This window comes from Dermacentor albipictus, chromosome 9 (assembly GCF_038994185.2).
Source record: "Dermacentor albipictus isolate Rhodes 1998 colony chromosome 9, USDA_Dalb.pri_finalv2, whole genome shotgun sequence".
In the NCBI taxonomy this organism is placed as follows: Eukaryota; Metazoa; Arthropoda; class Arachnida; order Ixodida; family Ixodidae; genus Dermacentor; species Dermacentor albipictus.
Window position 1 is genome coordinate 111908144 of NC_091829.1, and position 19490 is coordinate 111927633.

General features: G+C 45.4%; 1 pseudogene; it reads right to left on the minus strand.

Annotated features, from left to right (window-relative positions):
* Positions 1-16535: 16535 nt before the first annotated feature.
* Positions 16536-19127, minus strand: LOC139050184 (uncharacterized; annotated as a pseudogene).
* Between the last annotated feature and the right edge of the window lie 363 nt (positions 19128-19490).

The following is a 19490-nucleotide window of genomic DNA, read 5'->3' on the forward strand; positions in this document are numbered from 1 at the left end:
GCTGAACTACGTCGGTAGGGTGCGGTGAAAGTGAACTTGCGTCTGGCGATCTTCGACGAATTAGTTCTTGAACCCATGCGTCGAAAGGACACTGCATCACGGTCTTCGACAGAAGAGGTGAGCCTCGTTTTGAAAGCTCTTCAGCTACAACAAGAACAGATGGCGCAACAAAACCAACTGGTGACGTCACTTATAAGCTCTCTAAACGCTGAGAAGCCGGCGACTAAATTTGTCGAACCCGATACTTTCGACGGCAAGTCTTCAAGCCCAGAAAGTTGGCTTGAATTCTATGAATATGCCGCTGGGAAGAACAAATGGCACTCTAATGAGGACAAAATTACCAACATGCGTAGTTATTTAAGAGGTGTTGCACGTGAGTGGTACGATCTGCACATTATTGAAGATGTTGGCAACTCTTGGCACCAGTGGAAGGAAAAATTCTTGAAGACATTCCGAAGCAACCCAGTGCAAAGATGGGACGCCGCGCTCAATTTCAAATTCACGCAGGGCTCCCCCGTCGAGTATTTCTTTGAAAAACGCCGCCTTTTAAAGCTGGCCGAGCCTATGCTTCCTCCTTCTGCCATAGTAGCTCTAATAATGCACGGATTGCCCGCGGAAGTCCTGAAGATAGCGCAAGCACGATCACCTAAAACTATAGACGGGCTCTTGGATTGCCTTCACGACATACCATCTACTTCAGACGAAAATATAACCGCTGGCTCAGGCAGTCGCTTCAGACGGACCGGCGCGGATTGGTCAAGCCGTAATCCGCGAGAACCGAGCCGCCTTGCAGGCAGTACAGAGAGCTTGGGTTGGCGTGCTCCCAGAGGTCGAGTGAATAACGTCGACAACGACCCTGTCCCCATACTTTCAGACGCTCAAGAGTCTCCGACAACAAAAAAACTAATAAACAAGGGTGATCAGTCCGACCCGATGACCACAACTGAGACTGTTTATTTAACTTGCTCTAGCTTACTTCACATTCCTGTCAAAGTGGGAAATAGACATATGATGGCTTTGGTTGACAGCGGTGCTTCTGTGTCTATAATAAATGCCAAGCTGGTAGATTCAAGTCACCTGCATAGTGGAAGAGTACTACGGGTGCAAGGGTACGATGGAAAAGTGACAATGCATAATTAGTGGGCCTCAGTAAACATCGAGCTCCAAGGTCATGAAATAGAGAGTGACGTACTGGTGATAACGGGGGTGACGTACGACTTTCTGCTATCCAGACCAGACATAAAGAAACTAAAAATCAACGTATATTGGGATGATGCAGTTTTAGTGGAAGGACTATCAAGGGAAGAGACACAGCAAGATAGAAAAGATAACCTGAGAATTGTCAAGTGCGCGGAAGATATTGCAACGACCTACCCTGAACTGATATGCGTAGGAAGCTATCCACAAGAGATGAAGTCGCACAAGGTGCCTTTCGAACTAACTGACAAGACCGTCATCCGAAAATCACCTTATAACATGTCACGAGAACGTAAGATATGGTTGAAGAAAGAATTGCAGGAGATGCTAGACGCCGATATAATCCGGCCTTCGATGTCACCCTTCGCTTCTCCCATAACTATTGCGCCGAAGGAAGATGGAACTTTCCGACTGTGCACAGATTACAGGGTTCTCAATCGCCAAACAGACCTTATACCATTTCCCATGCCGAAGATAGACACGATTATAGATGAGACAGGTGGTTGCCGGATTTTTTCACGCATTGACTTGTGCAAAGGTTTCTGGCAGATCCCGCTAACCGAAGAAACAAAAATGTACACTGCTTTTATCAGGCCCTTTGATCTGTACGAGTATAACCGGCTTCCTTTCGGCTGGAAAAACTCGCCAGCATGGTTCCAGAAGATTATGAACGAAGTCCTGAAGCCTTTTCTGGGTGTCTTTTGTAACGTGTACATAGACGATATTATCGTCTTCTCCAAAACAGAGGCTGAACATCAGGAACACCTTTCTCAGGTATTAAATGCCTTGAGCTTGGCACAACTCAAGGTTAATTTTAAGAAAAGTGCATTCTTTCAAAGAAAAGTTGTGTTTCTTGGAAGAGTATTTGATGGGACTACCAAAAGCACGAAACAAGAGTACGTCGAGAGAATATCCCAACTGGTTAAACCGTATGACGTCCACTCATTGCGTGTATTTTTGGGATTAGCAGGACATTTCAGACCTTTCATAAAAGACTTTGCTATAAAAACAAGATGCCTCACGCGCCTAACGCAGAAAGAAGTTCCATTTGAGTGGGATGAGGAATGTGAGAGAGTCTACCGTGATCTGGTGCACAGAATCTCTGTTGACCCTATTCTACGCATACCAGATTTCACTTTACCCTTTGAACTGAATACCGACGCCTCACATTATGGAACAGGTGCAGTCTTGTACCAGAAATGTCCAGAAGCATCCGGCCGAGAAAAGCGACATGTAGTAGGCTACTACAGCTACACCCTCAAGCCACCTGAAGTCAACTACACCACTACTGAAAAGGAAGCTCTTGCTGTCCTTAAAGCAATTCAGTACTTCCGTACGTACCTAGAAGGTGCGAAGTTTACTTTGTTCACGGATCACCAGGCACTCACTCATCTCTTGAATATGACCCAACCTAAGGGACGTATCGCCAGATGGGTGAACTACTTGCAGCAGTTTGATTTCACCATCTCCCACAGACCTGGACCCCTTTTGACTGATGCAGATGCATTGTCTCGACTGATGATACAGGCCAATAAAGAACAATCGGAAGAAATCAATGAAGTAAAATTGTGGGAAGGCACTGAACAATTAATTTTTATGGCAGGTCGCTATCAAGTCCCACCAACGCTGGTTCCCAAGGTGCTTTATTTGTACCACGATAGCCCAGAATCTGGAGGACATGACGGATTTTGGCGCACATACAACAAGTTAGTCAAGAGATTTACGTGGCCTCACATAAAAGAAGACGTCAATCAATACGTTCGTTCATGCCACATTTGTCAAGTCAACAAAGTGAAATACAAGCAGCCTACAGACGCCATGATAATACCTTGCCACTCGAACGTGCCTTTTGAAGTTATACACCTGGATTTTGCCGAACTAAATAAGAAACGAGAAGGAGTCCGAAAAACGCAAGCTTTTCTTCTGGCCATAGATGAGTGCACCAGGATGGTCGCGGCACGGGCAGGACAAGAAGATGCGAATAGTGTCATCGCCCTCCTCAAACGGGATATGTTAAGGACAACCAGAAAGATCGTATGTGACAACGGACCAGCGTTCAAGAGTGAAAAATTAGCAAGATGGGCTCGAGACCACAATATATCAATCAAATTCTGTGCACCATACCATCCCGCGGCGAATGGGCTTGCAGAGCGTGCTATACGAGATGTGAAACAATACATCAGGATGTACGATAGTTTCCCTGGTGGATGGAAATGCTCTTTAGAAGCAGCTGTAAGACATCACAATCGCTCCTACACCAGTGGCTTGGGATGCAGCCCGCAGTTCGCTTCTTCAGGAGAGACCCCTATTCTTCAAGCGGACATTGAACTGGGGCTGTTAGACAATCTCAAGATCGTCGAGGAAAGGAAACAAAAATCACAGGAGGAGAGGTACCGTAAACGAATGAAAAAAAATTTTGACAAGAGACATTGCTCAGCTATCCCAGACATTCAAGTCACCGACCTCATCCTAGTTAGGAAAGGAGTAAGAGAATCCAGTGCCAAATTTTATGGTCCTTACTCTGTGACAAAGACAGCCACTCAGAAAGGAATATTGAAGACTGTGTGGTACATTGGTGAACGGGGCTCAGTTGAATGTGCTTCGATTGGAAACGTTTTCAAGTATTACCCCAGGAGGGGTTAGCAAAAGAAACCTGGAAGGGTGAAGCGGTATGAGCCTTCGAATAGAAGATGAAGAAGCGCGGGAACCGGGGGGACAGAAGAAGAGAAGAGGGAAGTGAGAAATAAATGTAGACAAGATGGACGCCAGTTCCACAGCAATGCTTTAAGTCTACTGTGTCCTTTAACTAGGAACGCTACATCTATCTATCTATCTATCTATCTATCTATCTATCTATCTATCTATCTATCTATCTATCTATCTATCTATCTATCTATCTATCTATCTATCTATCTATCTATCTATCTATCTATCTATCTATCTATCTATCTATCTATCTATCTATCTATCTATCTATCTATCTATCTATCTATCTATCTATCTATCTATCTATCTATCTATCTATCTATCTATCGATCTATCTATCTATCTCAATGACCATTATCCCACTAAGTTGTGTCACTAGGTGAAGTTGTGTCATGGTTTAATAGTTAGCTCGTCGAGGTGATGTGATCCCGAAGAGGATTCGAAACTAATCATCGGATAAAATTGGGTCACTTAGTATGGACAATGTATATGTGGCGCTGATACATGGCACGGAATCCGTATTGCCCGGCTGCCCGAACACCAAGGAGATTACGCACCGCCATCCGCAAGAACTCACGCACTGCGACGGTGATCGGGCTTCATTGGATCCGGAGGAAATCGACCACAGCGAGCCATTACTAACCTTCAATCAGATCATCTCCCACTGTAAAAAGGAGCGCAGGCGCTTCCCACCTCCACAACCACAAACATGTAGATCTCAAGTGATCACGCTTAGGATGCGTAAGACGAAGTCATATCCCTCGCCAGGTTCCCTGAACAGGAATAACACAGAAACTTATCCGCAGTACCCTAATTGTTGGGAGGGATTGAGCACTCTAGCTCATATGCTCTGGCGTTGTCCTGCATTACAGGATACGACACTCACTGGCGAACAAGACTGGGACGAGGCCATCCCTAGTACCGAACTCAACATCCAGTCCACGGTCGTCCAGAATGCCCGTGAAAGAGTGGAGAGGCTTGGCCTCCTGATTCCGACATGGGAGCAGCCAGCGGTGAGCCGGACCTCAATACCTCAGGACTCAGGATCTCAATAAAGTTATTTGTCTGTCTGTCTGTCCGAGCAATCAGACAAGACATTTAAAAACGCGGTCTCTTCAGTACGCTGAAGCTGTAATTTTTAATTTCCAATAGCGACGTTCAAAAGGCAGATGCAGGGCGTTATACATTTTCATCTCATCGTTTGGCGCTAATGGGCTGAATGCCAGTGGTCTGCGAGATACGGTGCGCGAGTTTGGAGTTGCCTCGAGAGATGGCGCCACGCTGCATGGCATGCACTTTGGGTGCTTCTACCTGCCGCAGTGGCTTAGCAGGTATGGTGCTGAGCGGCTAAGCACGAGGTCGCTGGATGAAATTCCATCCGCGCAGGTCCCATTTCCATGGATGCAAAAGCAAAAACGTCCTTATCGTGTGCATTGGTGGCACGTTAAAGCTCCCATCGTGGTTAAAATTATTGCGCAGTGGCGTGCCTCACATTCAAATTATGGTTTTCGCCGAAAAAGTCCCGAAATTCAACTATTTCTTCTAGCTGGCCAGGCTGCTCTGTCTCCCTTGCGTTTTTTGCTGCCTGTATTAGGGCATTGAACGGGATGTCTACTTATAGATTAGAAGCGTTCATAAGGACCAGTGCACCGTACAGTGTGGGAAGGTGGGGTGTCGTGCGACTTGCCGTTGCGAACATGCACTATAGCCTATTTGAGATTGTGCCTGCTATCATCCCCAATTAGTCTGCCTTGCCGGTTGCGATTTCATGCTTACAACTACTCTCGATAATGGGAGAGCCAGCAATTCTTACAGCGAAGCTATATACCTCTACCGTCCAAGGAAATTTTCGTGTCGTAAGCAAAAAAAAAAAAACCTCCACATAATTGGCCCAATCCCGGAGATAATGCAATACCAGCGCGACCTGTGGAGGAGGTGAAGCAGGCATTAAGCACTTCCCACACGCGTGCCAGTCCCGAAGGTGGTGCAATGTCCGCAGACCCGCGGCTGAGGTGCCGTTCGCCATTAAGCGGCCCACATACACAGCTTTGCTGGTCATCCTTTTCACAGTGGAAGGGCATGAGGTTTCCTCATGCAATTATTTCTTTAGAGCGATTATTGAAGTGAAGCTATAACGCAGGCGAGTGCTTGCGCTTACAAGGAACGCTCGGATAAGGCGCACTTCCGAGAGCGAGGGTGACGTGGTGTCCGGTAGATGGACTCTCCCCTAATGCAACATCTGGCGTGCCAGCGGGACAGCAGGTGAACCCTTTCGCACTCTCGACTCCATCGAGTCGCACAAGTGACGTAGCTGAGATCTATCACGCCGAGACCCAAGGGCATGTCCTGATGGCGTTACCACTGCTACGCCTTAAAATTTCTACGGATGGTGATGCCTCTTGGTATGATAATAATGATGGGCTCAATAGCCAAAAGGCCAGATGTGGACAAGAAGTGCCAAGCGAATTATCACGAATTATCAATCAAGAAACTATTTCCTTATGTTATATGACTCTAAAACAGCCTAAAATAATTTGCTGTACAATGCGTGAAATACGTATGTTATAAGGCATAAGAATGGCAGAGGTGAGGTGAGCTACAAAAATAAAATTTATGCGACAAGGTGATTCCAAGGTTATGAAAAGTGCTCGGCTGCTATTGCAGATCTCGTTGTCGCTATCGTCTTCGTCGGCGCGGTCTGCGAGTTAAGCGGTGCGGATTTTGAGTCGGTTCGAGAGATGCTGGCACGCTGCATGGTGCGTGCTTCGGATGCTTTTACCTGCCGCAGTGGTGTAGTGGTTATGGCGTTGCGCGCGGGTCGCGTCGCGGCTAAAAACGGCAGCAGTGGCAGCGGTGGCTGCGGTGGCAGCGGCTGCCGCAGTTCCAGCAGCAGCAAGCAGCAGCAAGCAGCGGCACGCAACAGCAAGCAGCAGCAACGACCAGGGGCAGCCGCAGTGGCAGTAGCAGCAAGCAGCCGCCAGCAGCAGCAAGCAGCAGTGGCAGCCGCAATTCCAGCAGCGGCAAGCAGCAGCAAGCAACATCAAGCAACAGCAAGCAACAGCAAGCAGCAGCAAGCAGCAGCAAACAGCAGCAAGCAGCAGTGGCAGCCGCAGTAGCAGCAGCTGCCCCCCCCTCCCTCACCTAGTGCGAAGCGCAATTAAAGTATGTGCAAAAGGTTTAGGTAGGTAGGTTTAGGACGTTCAGGGGAACAACGCTGAAGACGGTGTAGGTCAACGGTGTGCAACGGTGGCAGTAGCGTTGGTAGTGTCATTGGTAGTGCCAGTGCCAGCCGTTAGTACTGTCGGGTTTTGCAATCCAAGAATTCAAGAGTGTACCAGGCAGTACCGGCAACGTATGCTGTCGTCTAGGCCCAGCCACAGTGATGCCGTAGTGTGAAATCACGATTTGTCGAAGGTTCTCGTAGATGGCAGGGCCTGTAGAAGACGGATCTCCGACAGAACGCCATTATCAGGTCACGACTAGCGCGGAGATAGTTCAAGGGTTGGTCACTCAAGTTATTGATGTAGACGTGACTCCCGAGCTTAAGAAACGATATGGCAGGGCTGCTCCTGCAAAACTTCGATAGGCCGTGCATCCGCGAAGGCGCGAGCACAGAATGTTGGGAGACGCGCCTGCTGCTGCGCGCAATGAAGTCTCTAATGTGTATAACACCACGGTTGATCTGGTCGTTGAAGGCATCGCAAACGTTCTGCGTGTGGCGTCGCCGCACCTGGCAGAGTGAAATTTCTGCCTAGTGGAGCCCGCGGCCCAGCCTCACAATCGAAGATGAGTGGGGTGTGCCCGATCGGAAAGCGGATAGCTTGTTGGAGCGCCCAAGGAAGGATAGGGGTGGGCCGTAGAGTTGCCCAAAGCGCTTGCGTTTGGCCCACTGCATGCCAGCGAAAAGAGTCGTCGCGCAGTTGCCTTTGATATGGGGAGGAGGCCCACCTACCGAGTAAAGGGCCGGTGTTTTGTAGCGATGCCTTTCCGATTCTATGCTTTTTCAGGCTTTTCGCACTTGGCCAATGGTCAGAGCGACGGCCTGCCCACATAATGAACGGGATCAGGCGGCCGTGTGCGGTCGATGATAAGAAGAGCATAGAATAAGGCATAAGGCATCGCTACAAAATAGCGTCCCAGGATTGATGCTGGGGCCGGTGTATGCTAACGATCGGCACTGGTGAAGTCGGCAATATATTACGAGAGGACGCGGAATGGCGCGAGGTTTCAAATGGCGAGAGCTGTTGTGACTGAATGATAGAGGTAACGTATTGAGCAAAGACCGTGACCACTCAGGTCGAGCGCTAGCATGTTTTTTCACGCTATACGCGCATGAGCAGTCGCCTTCAACATCCTTTCAAGATAAAGAGATTCGCAAAACTCTTCTGCTTTCCGTGGTGCCACTCGTTTATTTTTTTGAACATACTACGCAATTACCTAATACAACATAACGCAATTAGCTTAATGGACGGGAAACTCAAATACTTGGATTCTCAAATATTGAGGTACCTGTAAACAACAGCACCAATGGCGTCACTATGGGCTGCACTCGAATAATAAGTATCCTGGTCACCTTCCAGGAGTTAGAATGTCACGCTTCTTTATTTTTTATACTCCTTGTCACAGAGGAAAAAAATTATGCGCAAGAAGGTAGATAACGACCCAAAATATTGCACTCAGTACAGCGCCAGATGAATGAAACTATACAGTCCATAGTACATGAATCCCACAGATTCGCGCATGAGTTCAGTACACATACGCATATATAAAGCCACCTATTTTTAATAGCCGTAACCCACATGTAATTACAGTGCAAGCACAGAGCACAATTACGCACTGCGTAAAAATTATAATCACCACATAAATAAATTTTGAACCCAGAACCACATTTATATCCCTCATTCAGCTTATTCGCATCAACTGAAATTTAATATTTCTCCAAGATGTTGGTGTCCTGGAAAACGTTTTGAGAGCAACAAGTGTTCTTTTCTGAATGCTTGCAGTTGACCGTCGACCAAGTATCTTTTTTAAAGTGAACGACCTTCTGTCTAAAAGCAACAAATTTGCCTACAATACCCTTCGTTGTGGACAGTATTTAGTGCACTCGAGGAGGTGATGATGCACATGTTTTTCCGGTTGGTCACGAGAACACTGCGGACTAGAGGAATGTTTTATGCTTTCTAAAAAGTGTCACGTAAACGCCGTAACAAGCCGGAGGCTGTGCACTACCCAGTTGAAAATGACAACAGAGGTTGCCTTGAGTACTACAGAAATTTGTGTTGTACAACAGTATTTTTCTATAGTAACTACAGATTCCTGATGGAGCGACAGACTTTTCTGTGGTACAACAGACATTTCTTGCTGCGACTACACAAGTACACTTTGTCGTATGTCTGTTGTTACAAAAGAAAGCTGAAGCTCTACAACAGATCTTTGTAGTACTACAGAAAAAATAGTCATCGCAACAGGCACCCTGTTGTGCCAACAGAAATGTTCCTGAAGTAACCCGACAAACTTTTGTAGTGCTAGAGAGAACTGTGGAAATACTACAGAAAGCTATTGTGGCAACAGGCCCACAATTGTCACAACTGGAGTGTTCCTGAAGTAATGCGACCAACTTCTGTTGTACTACAGAAAAATATTGTACCACAGAAACCTATAGTTGCAACCGGCCCCCAATTGTCATAACAGAAGGGCTCCTGAAGTAATGCGACCAACTTCTGTTGTACAACAGAAAAATGTTTTTGTACGACAAAAACCTATAGTTGCAACAGGCCCCCAATTGTCATAACAGAAGGGTTCCTGAAGTAATGCGACCAACTTCTGTTGTACTACAGAGAACTGTTGTACGACAGAAACCTATCGTCGCAACATGTACTCAATGATGACAACAGAAGTGCACTGAAATTATGCGACGCGATAAGCTTCTGTAGTCCCCAGTTGAAAAAGACAACAGGAATTCCTGTCGCAACTACAGAAATTACTGTTGTACGGCAGATGTTCCTGACGTTTCTGTAATTGACAGACAGTCTGACGTTACGTCAGAAATTCAGCAAAGCTAATTGCTTGGAGATGATACTAGCCACAATCATAAAATGTGTGTAGTGCATGGCCGGAACGGCACACTCCACCACACCACACCGCAACAGACCGCACCACCTCATAGTGTGCAATGGTTAATATGTACTGTGCCCAGCGAAACGAAAAAAAAAAGAAACTGGGCTGAGGGGGTACGACAGCCAGCGCAAGACGCCAAGGTGACAAAGCGCACTGACCAGCTAGAAGAAAAGCGCCTGAAGGAGGCGACGCGCAGCGTGGCGCCATCTGTCGAGGCAACAAAAAAACCACGTTGCGGAACTCGCAGACCGCTGCCGTTCAAAAGAGCACTGGCAATGTGGTACCAGCGTCAAAAGATGACAGTGAAGTGTATTCGTGTGTCTAGTATCTGCCTTCTGAACCTCGCTAGTGGAAATGACAATAAAGTTCAGCGTGCTAGAAGTTACAGCGTGAGTGAAGTTGTGAAAAAATATTAGGAACTCGGAAGCAATATTTTTCGTAAATTGTCTGGGCAGTAACCAGAGTATATAATGCAGTCCTGTACAATGGGTTGGGGGCCAGAGGATGCACCTTCATAAGTTTTGATTGGTTGCCCGGGTGATATCGGTTTCTTCTCGAAACTTGTGCGGATGTTCTTGTTTGAATATCCGCATAACGGCTCTGGCTTTTCATTCAAGCTTACTTGTAATTCGCCTCAGGACCTATTATGTATTTCATGCTTAACAGGTTCTGGGGTTTGTGTGCCACAAATATGAAATAATTATCCCCTTCAGTCATGGGGTACACGTTTGTGGACGCGACCTATTATTGCCATGACTGTGCAGTGGCCGCACGCAATACACAACGAACATTAAGCTTTGAGTAGATTGAACACTCTGCTTTCCTAAAGTACACCCATTTCATTTCTGAGGGAAAGCATCGCTCCAGAGGATCGCTTTGGTGAAGGCACTGCCGCATTAGAAGCGGGGCATTTCGGTAGCAACTACGAAACATATTTCTTTCCTTGTAATACTTGCACCCAATAATTAAGCTGTGCATGTATTTCAATCGGGTGTTTTATTATATTTAACGAAGAAACGTAGCATGATTGGCCGTACAATAAATGCACAAATATTGCTATGTAACTATGGCGGGCCTCGATAACATGCACGGAGTCATTGTCATTCCACCTTGACATGCGCTCTACGGAGTCTCTAACACCTTTGTTAAATATCATCTCAATTTCACACATTTATTGGCAGCTTATCGTTAATCGTGACTTAAGTGGTTATAAGGCATACGATGGCGGCCTGTCCGAAGCCAGTGATTCTTAGCTTAACTGGACAGGCCGCCATTGGAATATGAACCTGGCAACGTTCAACGCTAGAACGTTATCTAGTGAGGCGAGTCTAGCAGTGCTATTGGAGGAATTAGGGGGCAGTAAATGGGATATAATAGGGCTTAGTGAAGTTAGGAGGCCAAAAGAAGCTTATACAGTGCTAAAAAGCGGGCACGTCCTGTGCTACCGGGGCTTAGCGGAGAGAAGAGAATTAGGAGTCGGATTCATGATTAATAAGCATATAGCTGATAACATACAGGAATTCTATAGCATTAACGAGAGGGTGGCAGGTCTTGTTGTGAAACTTAATAAGAGGTACAAAATGCAGGTTGTACCGGCCTACGCCCCTACATCCAGTCATGATGACCAGGAAGTCGAAAGCTTCTATGAAGACGTGGAATCGGCGATAGGTAGAGTGAAAACTAAATACACCATTCTAATGGGCAACTTCAATGCCAAGGTAGGCAAGAAGCAGGCTGGAGACAGGGCAGTGGGGGAATATGCCATAGGCACTAGGAATAGCAGGGGAGAGTTATTAGTAGAGTTTGCGGAACAGAATAATTTGCGGATAATGAATACCTTCTTCCGCAAGCAGGACAGCCGAAAGTGGACGTGGAGGAGCCCGAACGGCGAGACTAGAAATGAAATAGACTTAATACTCTGCGGTAACCCTGGCATCATACAAGATGTGGACGTGATCGGCAAGGTGCGCTGCAGGAACCACAGGATGGTAAGAACTCGAATTAGCCTAGACCTGAGAAGGGAATGGAAGAAACTGGTACATAAGAAGCCGATTAATGACTTAGCAGTAAGAGGGAAAATAGAGGAATTCCAGATCAATATACAGAACAGGTATTCCGCTTTAACTCAGGAAGAGGACCTTTGTGTTGAAGCAATGAACGAAAATCTTATGGGCATCATTAAGGAGTGTGCAATGGAAGTCGGTGGTAACTCCGTTATGCAGGATACCAGTAAACTATCGCAGGAGACGAAAGATCTGATCAAGAAACGCTAATGTATGAAAGCCTCTAACCCTACAGCTAGAATAGAACTGGCAGAACTTTCGAAGTTAATCAACAAGCGTAAGGCAGCTGACATAAGGAAGTATAATATGGATAGAATTGAACATCTGGTCTCGTACTGATCGTTCGCGTTCGTGTTGTGTCCACCTCAGCAGCAACTGAACGAGCGTGCAACGTTGCTGCCATATATTCGGAATTTTCTATAACTACATTTTCCGACGAGAATATGTGTCCGTGCAAGTGGAGGGCGAAGGTTTCGCCGCTAGCGCTTCAGCCACCACTTGGGTGTGTGATGTGATGTCGCATAAGATCGCGCTCATATGCATGTTACGTGCGATGAAAATAGGTTAGGCAGGTTGGCTGGGTATTTTCGGAACATGGAAATACTCTGTGCGGTTCTGTCCATTTTCGCGACACCGCGCTGCGATTATACGAGTACAATGCTTGCATCAAAAGTGTCACTGTCGAGACGGTGGCTCTTGAAATGCTATCATGAGGCAAGTACGATGTGAACTTCCAAACCGAGAGCAAGCGCAGAAATTAATTTTCAGTTAAAATATTCCGACGCCAGTTCTGCAATAGCTAATAAATGTTACTTTCCATTACCAAGAACAATAATCAGTTGTTAGAATTTTACTTCTACAAATGTACAGATAGTTTTATTTGCTCTTGGTGTCTGCAGAGTAGTGAAGCAAAATGTTTGTTTACAAGTGCTGAAGCATTGAAAGAAAGTAAACTACTGATGAAGTTTTGTGTTAATCTCGCAGGTTTTCAATGGCATGCAGAATTTTATCACTTCACTGATTGCCTAGAGTATACATATTACTGCCTCCCATCGTAGAGCTTTGAAATAAATTTTCGTTGCTTATCAGTGACTTATTTTAGTTGCAAAAAAACCTTCATATATACGTTTACATAAGTAATCAAATGGTTACTCCCAGAAGGTATCATTGATTTGTTTATCTTCCAGGCACCTCTGCAAGCCATGGAAAATGTTCAGCCACTATCATTGAGTCTCCCGAAAGGAGAGTGGACTAAACAGCTGAAAGGCCTGTAGAGAAGTTTAGCGGAGAGCTCTATTTTGCAACACGAGAAGGCTCTATCTGCTTCCAAACATTGTGTTGCCGGCTATAGGATGTTTAAAGCTGACAAGGTTCACGATGCACTGCTCTGCGAAGCTGGTGGGCAGGTGTACGTCAAAGCCACTGTCGAGACATCATTGTCTGTGTCAAAACGCTACAAGGTAGCTACAGCAATTACATCTGATGGACTCGTGAGGAAAGGCTGTTGCGACTGCCGTGCAGGAGCATCAGGAGTGTGCAAACATGTGGCAGCCCTATTATGGTTTGTTCTGGGCATGAAGCGCTCTGGACAAGCTTATATTCAGGACATTGCTTCGTGCACTGGAAAACCAAGAGCCTGGGCGACTGGGACAAAGCATGGGAACATGCGCACGTTAAAGTTTTCTGATTTGAACTTTGTGAATCATGTGCCCAACAAGGCAAAACAAAGAAAGCGTGCAAAAGCAAATGCACGTGTTCAGTTAACTGAAGGAGACATACAAGGGCTGCATAAAACACCGTGCGAGGAAGACATGCATCCTATGCTGCGTGATACCTTGTGGGACAACTCTTTTCTTCCAGTGCCCCTGCCAGTCATCGAGCAGGATGCGGTGCCACCGAAGCTAATGCTTAGGCTCCCCACCAAGGTGCTGTGGAGCGAGAATGTACCAACAGGCTACAATTTTGAAGACTGCTCTCTCACACTCGAAGAAGCATGGGCGCTTGAAGAAAGCACAAGAGACCAGGGCAGCTTTGCTACATGGTCCTTTGAGAGAGCAAAGCGCCTGACTGCGTTCCACTTTGGCGACATTGTTAGCCGCCAGAAGCCAGCAGATGAACAGTTTTTGAAGCGAGTTTTTGGATCAAGCACCTTGCAAACCAACTATATGAGGGATGGCTTGCTTAATGAGGAGAGTGCTGTGCGGCGGTATGTTGAGAACGGTGCGTCGATTGAAGTGTACCAGTGGGGCCTGGGAGTCAACCCTGGTGTAGCAGTACTCGGTGCCACACCAGACAGAGTAGTGAAAGATGGTGATAGCTTTGGCCTTCTGGAAGTGAAGACTCTTTCAGCTGCTAGAGACCGAGGAGAACTTCTGAGCAATGCCATTCAAACTGCATCATACCTGAAAGATGGCTTGCTTCGTACCTCACACAAGTACTATTATCAGGTACAAGGACAAATGGCACTGACGGGACATTCCTGGTGCGACTTTTTGGTTGACAATGGCATTGAGTGTACAGTCCAGAGGATTCAATTTGACAGATTGTTCTGGACCAACAAAATGATGCCCCGACTCCTGCAGCTTTACAGAGACTATAAGCAGTGCCAAGCTCTTTCAGATTGAAATTTACACAAAGTGCGCGCAGTCAAGTCTTTGTTTACATTAACCTCCTCGTTCCCACAATATGTACTTCTCGGCCTGTTCGAACACATGGGAAGAAAATAGTTACCAGGCGAGTTTAATCATCCCAAAGTGGGAATGTTAGCAATCATGGACAGCGTAGTGGAGAGCTCCAGATTAATTCAGACAAACTATGGTTTCTTTAACACGCGCTCATATCGCACAGCAGACTTTTTAACACATGGAAGTCACACTGCTTCCCTAATGCATGTGCACAATGACTGTTTGCTATGGTGGGGAGCAGTTCTTGTTAAAAGGCCTCTAGATCTCAATCCTTCTGATTAAACCATGTAAACAACCAAGAGGCAGTATTTTTGCAGTTGGAATAAGACAAAAAAGAGTTGTGTGTGCATTTCGTTTTTAATTTTTCCACTGAGGTAATACAGTAGTGTTTACACTTCTGAACGTATCATTCAATTGCAAAGTCTGCTTTTGGCACTTTTTTCATTGCATTGTTCTCCACTTGTACCATATTGTTTTTATTGTATGTTTTTTTCAGTGCAGTACAGAAATGCGTTGTGTAACAATGTACAAAACCAAGTGACGGACAAAAAGTGCAATTTCTTTTTGCTAATCATTACAGAACTGTGATAAGCTTACAACTTTCATCAAATTACGTGCTCAATGTAGTTATGTTCAGTGCTCAGATTCCTTATTTATTTGCACAACATAGTGTAAACTATGTTGTGCAAATATGCTCCCCGCATATGCTCCATTTTAAATACTTTGTGCATGTTGTTTCATTACACCACAAAAGCACTTCCACTATAAAAGTGGGCAGACTGAGATGGTTGTGGGGCAGTTTCGTTGTTTAGTCATTTTAGAGGTGTAAAAAGAGTACAACTTTACAAAACATCAGCAGTATTCATGCAATGCGTCAGGCATACTAAGTGTTCACATTCCTTACTCTTTCCAATGTTGTGTTGAGAAGTAAAGCTTGTTTTTGACGAATACTGCACTGCAGTACCTGTTCATTTCCCATGTAGTAGAACATGCAAACTGACACACATTTTCTGTAACATATCCTGCCTCTATTTGAATACCTTTGATTTTTTTAAAATGTAGTATTGGAGTATAATAAGTTGATATGGAGAGCGTTGGGATCACAGGCCTTTCAGAGCCTATTTTTTTATTTGCTGCTTGCTAGCATCCTCTTCTGGTACACACTCTTGGTACGATTCTCAACAATCAGCTGGTTTATGTGCTCATGAAAAGCAAGTGATGGTCAAACTTATTAAGTGACTATGCCCATGAGCTTTTTTGAAACAGCATCACCAGTTAGCCTTTGCTGCATTGATGACCCTTCTCTCAACATACAAGTTGGCCATCTTCAGGCCTTGAAATAGATGACATTCATATTAATGTGATACTGTTCTGTCAAGTTTCACTGACTGAAGAAACAAACAGATAAGGAAAGGGGTGTCTTTGTGTGGCTATGCTTCTGTGCAATGCAAACAAAAGTAAGATACAAATTATTATGAAGAGGCTAAGAAGTGACGAAAAAAATGTGGCGGAAGGAAGTATTGTGGGGATGGACAACCTTAAACAGATTTCATTCTCAAAATGCGTATATTGCTTGCGAACAGCATATGATTTGTACATTGTAGTGAGCAATCACTGTTTTCAAAATACTTTATAAACTGAACTTTGGTCCTGTCAATTATATTATGAAGACCCCCTTAAGTTAAGTAAAGTTAATTTTATAATATGAAATTTGGTCTATGTCAATGCAAATTATCGGTTGTCGACTGTGGTATTCGTCAAATGCACTACAAGCACTGGACATATTCTGAAAACTGTGATTGTTAAATACTGCAGAGGAAAACTTGCGTTGCTTTCTTAGGTAGCTGCAATACTCTATTCTCTATTAAGTAAGGGCTCATTGGTAAAATTGTTTAGATAACAGCAAATCTTCCACAATTTGTTCAGTTTATGAGCCATAACATTGAGCAAAATGCTGTTCAGTATGCGAAACTTCTTCACTTCTCTGATGACGCGTTCAACGTGTACTCTCAGATTGGCAATATCCCTTGTTTTGGTCTCTTCAGTGATTGAAAACTGCTGCTTTCCATTCAGCATGGGTGGAACATTTAGGCTAACACCAATTTCATTTAGATCATCACTGATCAAACCCTCTGTATGCCATCACGCCATCTCCGGGTTCAAGGAGATCATATAACCCACTTTTCCTTTTAATCTCTTTGTCTGATATCCTGCCAGGAGACAGGTCAGAGACAAAGGAGATAAACCCATTAGGTGTTATCCCCAGCAGGCCTTTTGCTGTATTGTGACATTTGTAGGCACTGAATGTGTCACTCTGCACAGTGTAATCAGATGGGGTCTCAATAAAAGGTTCTGTACAGTCCAGTACGACACGAGTTGAAGGATAGAGAGCTCTGAAAGACTGCGGCATGTACGAAGACACAGTTTCATGTGATGGCCACACTGGGATCTGAACTAGCACATCACTCAGGAAATCTACCCAGTAAGATAATATGTCGCTCACCAATGATGTGCTTATGGCAAAACGGAATGGTATATCCTGCTCTAGGAGACTGACTCTTAACCTGCACAAGCAGATAATCAGCTGCTCCCTCACACTCAGCATAGGTCGTCGGCCAGCTGGCGAGTTCGTTGTTCTGTGCTTGGAACAGATAAATGCAACCAAGCATTCAAAGTGCTTCAGTGAGGAGAAGCCAGTGTAAAACCTAAGCTGCTTCTCATCCTTGACTAAGTCTTCAATATGAGAACTTTGCTTAGTTGTCTGCTTATCTCTAGCCCTCTCAGTGTTTTCCTTGTGCAGCAAAGAACGCAGTTTAGCTACTTCTTCAAGGAAACTGGTATTGTGTCTCAGCTTTTCATTCTCTTGCTGTAGTCGTTGACACCTAGTTACAAGCTCTGCAGCCCTTTCTTGGTAACGATGTGCTGCCTCTGATGCTGGTCCCATGGAATACATATGATCGGAGTCTGGAATGAAGCAATTTAAAACAAATATGGTAGGCTGCATTTAGCAAACAGTTTTTATATGATAGCAAGGTCAGGTGGGAAAAGTAAAGCCAGATTTATATGAAGTTGTTTATAGTAAAAATAAGCATGCAAAATAAAATAAAATGACAGAAACAAGCCATAGGCAAGAGCTTAACAGCAGGTGCAAAGCACAATGCCAGGATTAAATCTTCCTTCTCTCATTTCCAATTCCTCAATCTATTCCATTCTAGTTCCATTTTTCAATAGGTCTTGCTGTACATGTACACAACATTTCACAGCGAGGTTACGTGCTGGTAGCTGGGGATGGATGCTTGATGGAGAAGCAGCTGGAAGAAGCACAGTAAATTAGCTGAGAGGTTGTCTGCAAAAATAATTTCAAAATACCTTAACATCGCGGCTGTAGCTGCAAGATAGTACCTGAATTTAAATAACCTGAACGAGCGGAATAACGTTCTCTGGAAAACGAACTTTTTTGTAACAGCTGCAGCAGAGACACCTCATAAAGAGAGGTATAAATGTACAATCACTAATAGCGAGAAAGCCTACTGCCACCCCCCCCCTCCCCTGAAAAAAAAAAGTCATTTCATCTGCTGGTCAAGGCGAAACGAATCCAAGCAAAAAGACAGTGATAAGTCAGCGCTCCGTTTGTAATGCCGACCTATTCCCATCTGTGTGTGTCTCCCTTTTCCCTTGCGCATGTTACGCAGTGTCAAAATTCAACAAGTCCATTTACTTACCGACCATTCAACCCGATCCCTTCCTTCTAGCGAAAGAAAGTCAAGCACTATAGCAGCGACTGGTTCGCTTTCCACATTCGAAGCACATTAAGCTTAAATGCAAGAGAAGAAAGGCTGTTACGTACGTTGCTGAGATTCCACTTCAAGCTTGCCGCAGATGCAGAGTTCGTCCTGGATATAGGCTTCCGGCCACATCGCGATGACGCGCTTTATGCGGCGTCGTTTCCCTGCGCCTGGCAAACATAAGGAAGCATTAGCAGCAGGCAACTATCTCCTTTTAAAGTGGCAGTCTTACCCATAACCACAGCAGGTGTCCGTTTTGCATACACTCGGTGTGGAAAGATCGTGGGGAGACGATCCTTGTATCCCTTGCGCCCGCTAGTGTTGAAATGCGCACCACATATTTTGTGGTGCTTTGAAGGCTTCCACAAGGTAAATCGTCCTTCCGAGCCTTGCCGATTTATCCTGCGCACCCATTCTTGCTTCAGCTTGTTGTCCTTGGGGAATCCGTGGAATGATATGTTTTTGTCCTTTCTTGTGTTGTTGCTACAGCCGGGCACGCAACATGTTTGACCGCCACCGCGATTCGCTTTTGCGAACATGTCGAACGTCTAAAAAGCACCACAAAACTGCAGAAAGATTAACAGCTAACCACCACTACAGTCCACTGCTAGATATTACTAAGAAACACCAACAACACGCACGAGAAGACGCACAAGGCCAGAAAACTGCGGCAGAACAACGCAACACCTGACAGCAGCCGGCAGGCGAGCATAGAAAAAGGGGGAGACGATCGCTCCGTTCTCTCATCACGCTTTGCGCGGATCCGCTAGGGGATGGCGCGGCGCTGCAATTTGTGGGAAGGTTTATTCGGTTGTACCTGGATTAGTATAACCCCACTCGCTCTCGCTATCTTTTGCCGATGTCAGGCGTAACTCCAAGTCTGCAGATGTAGTCCCCTGGAGAATGTAAAAAACCCGGGGGGTGGGGGGATTCCAACT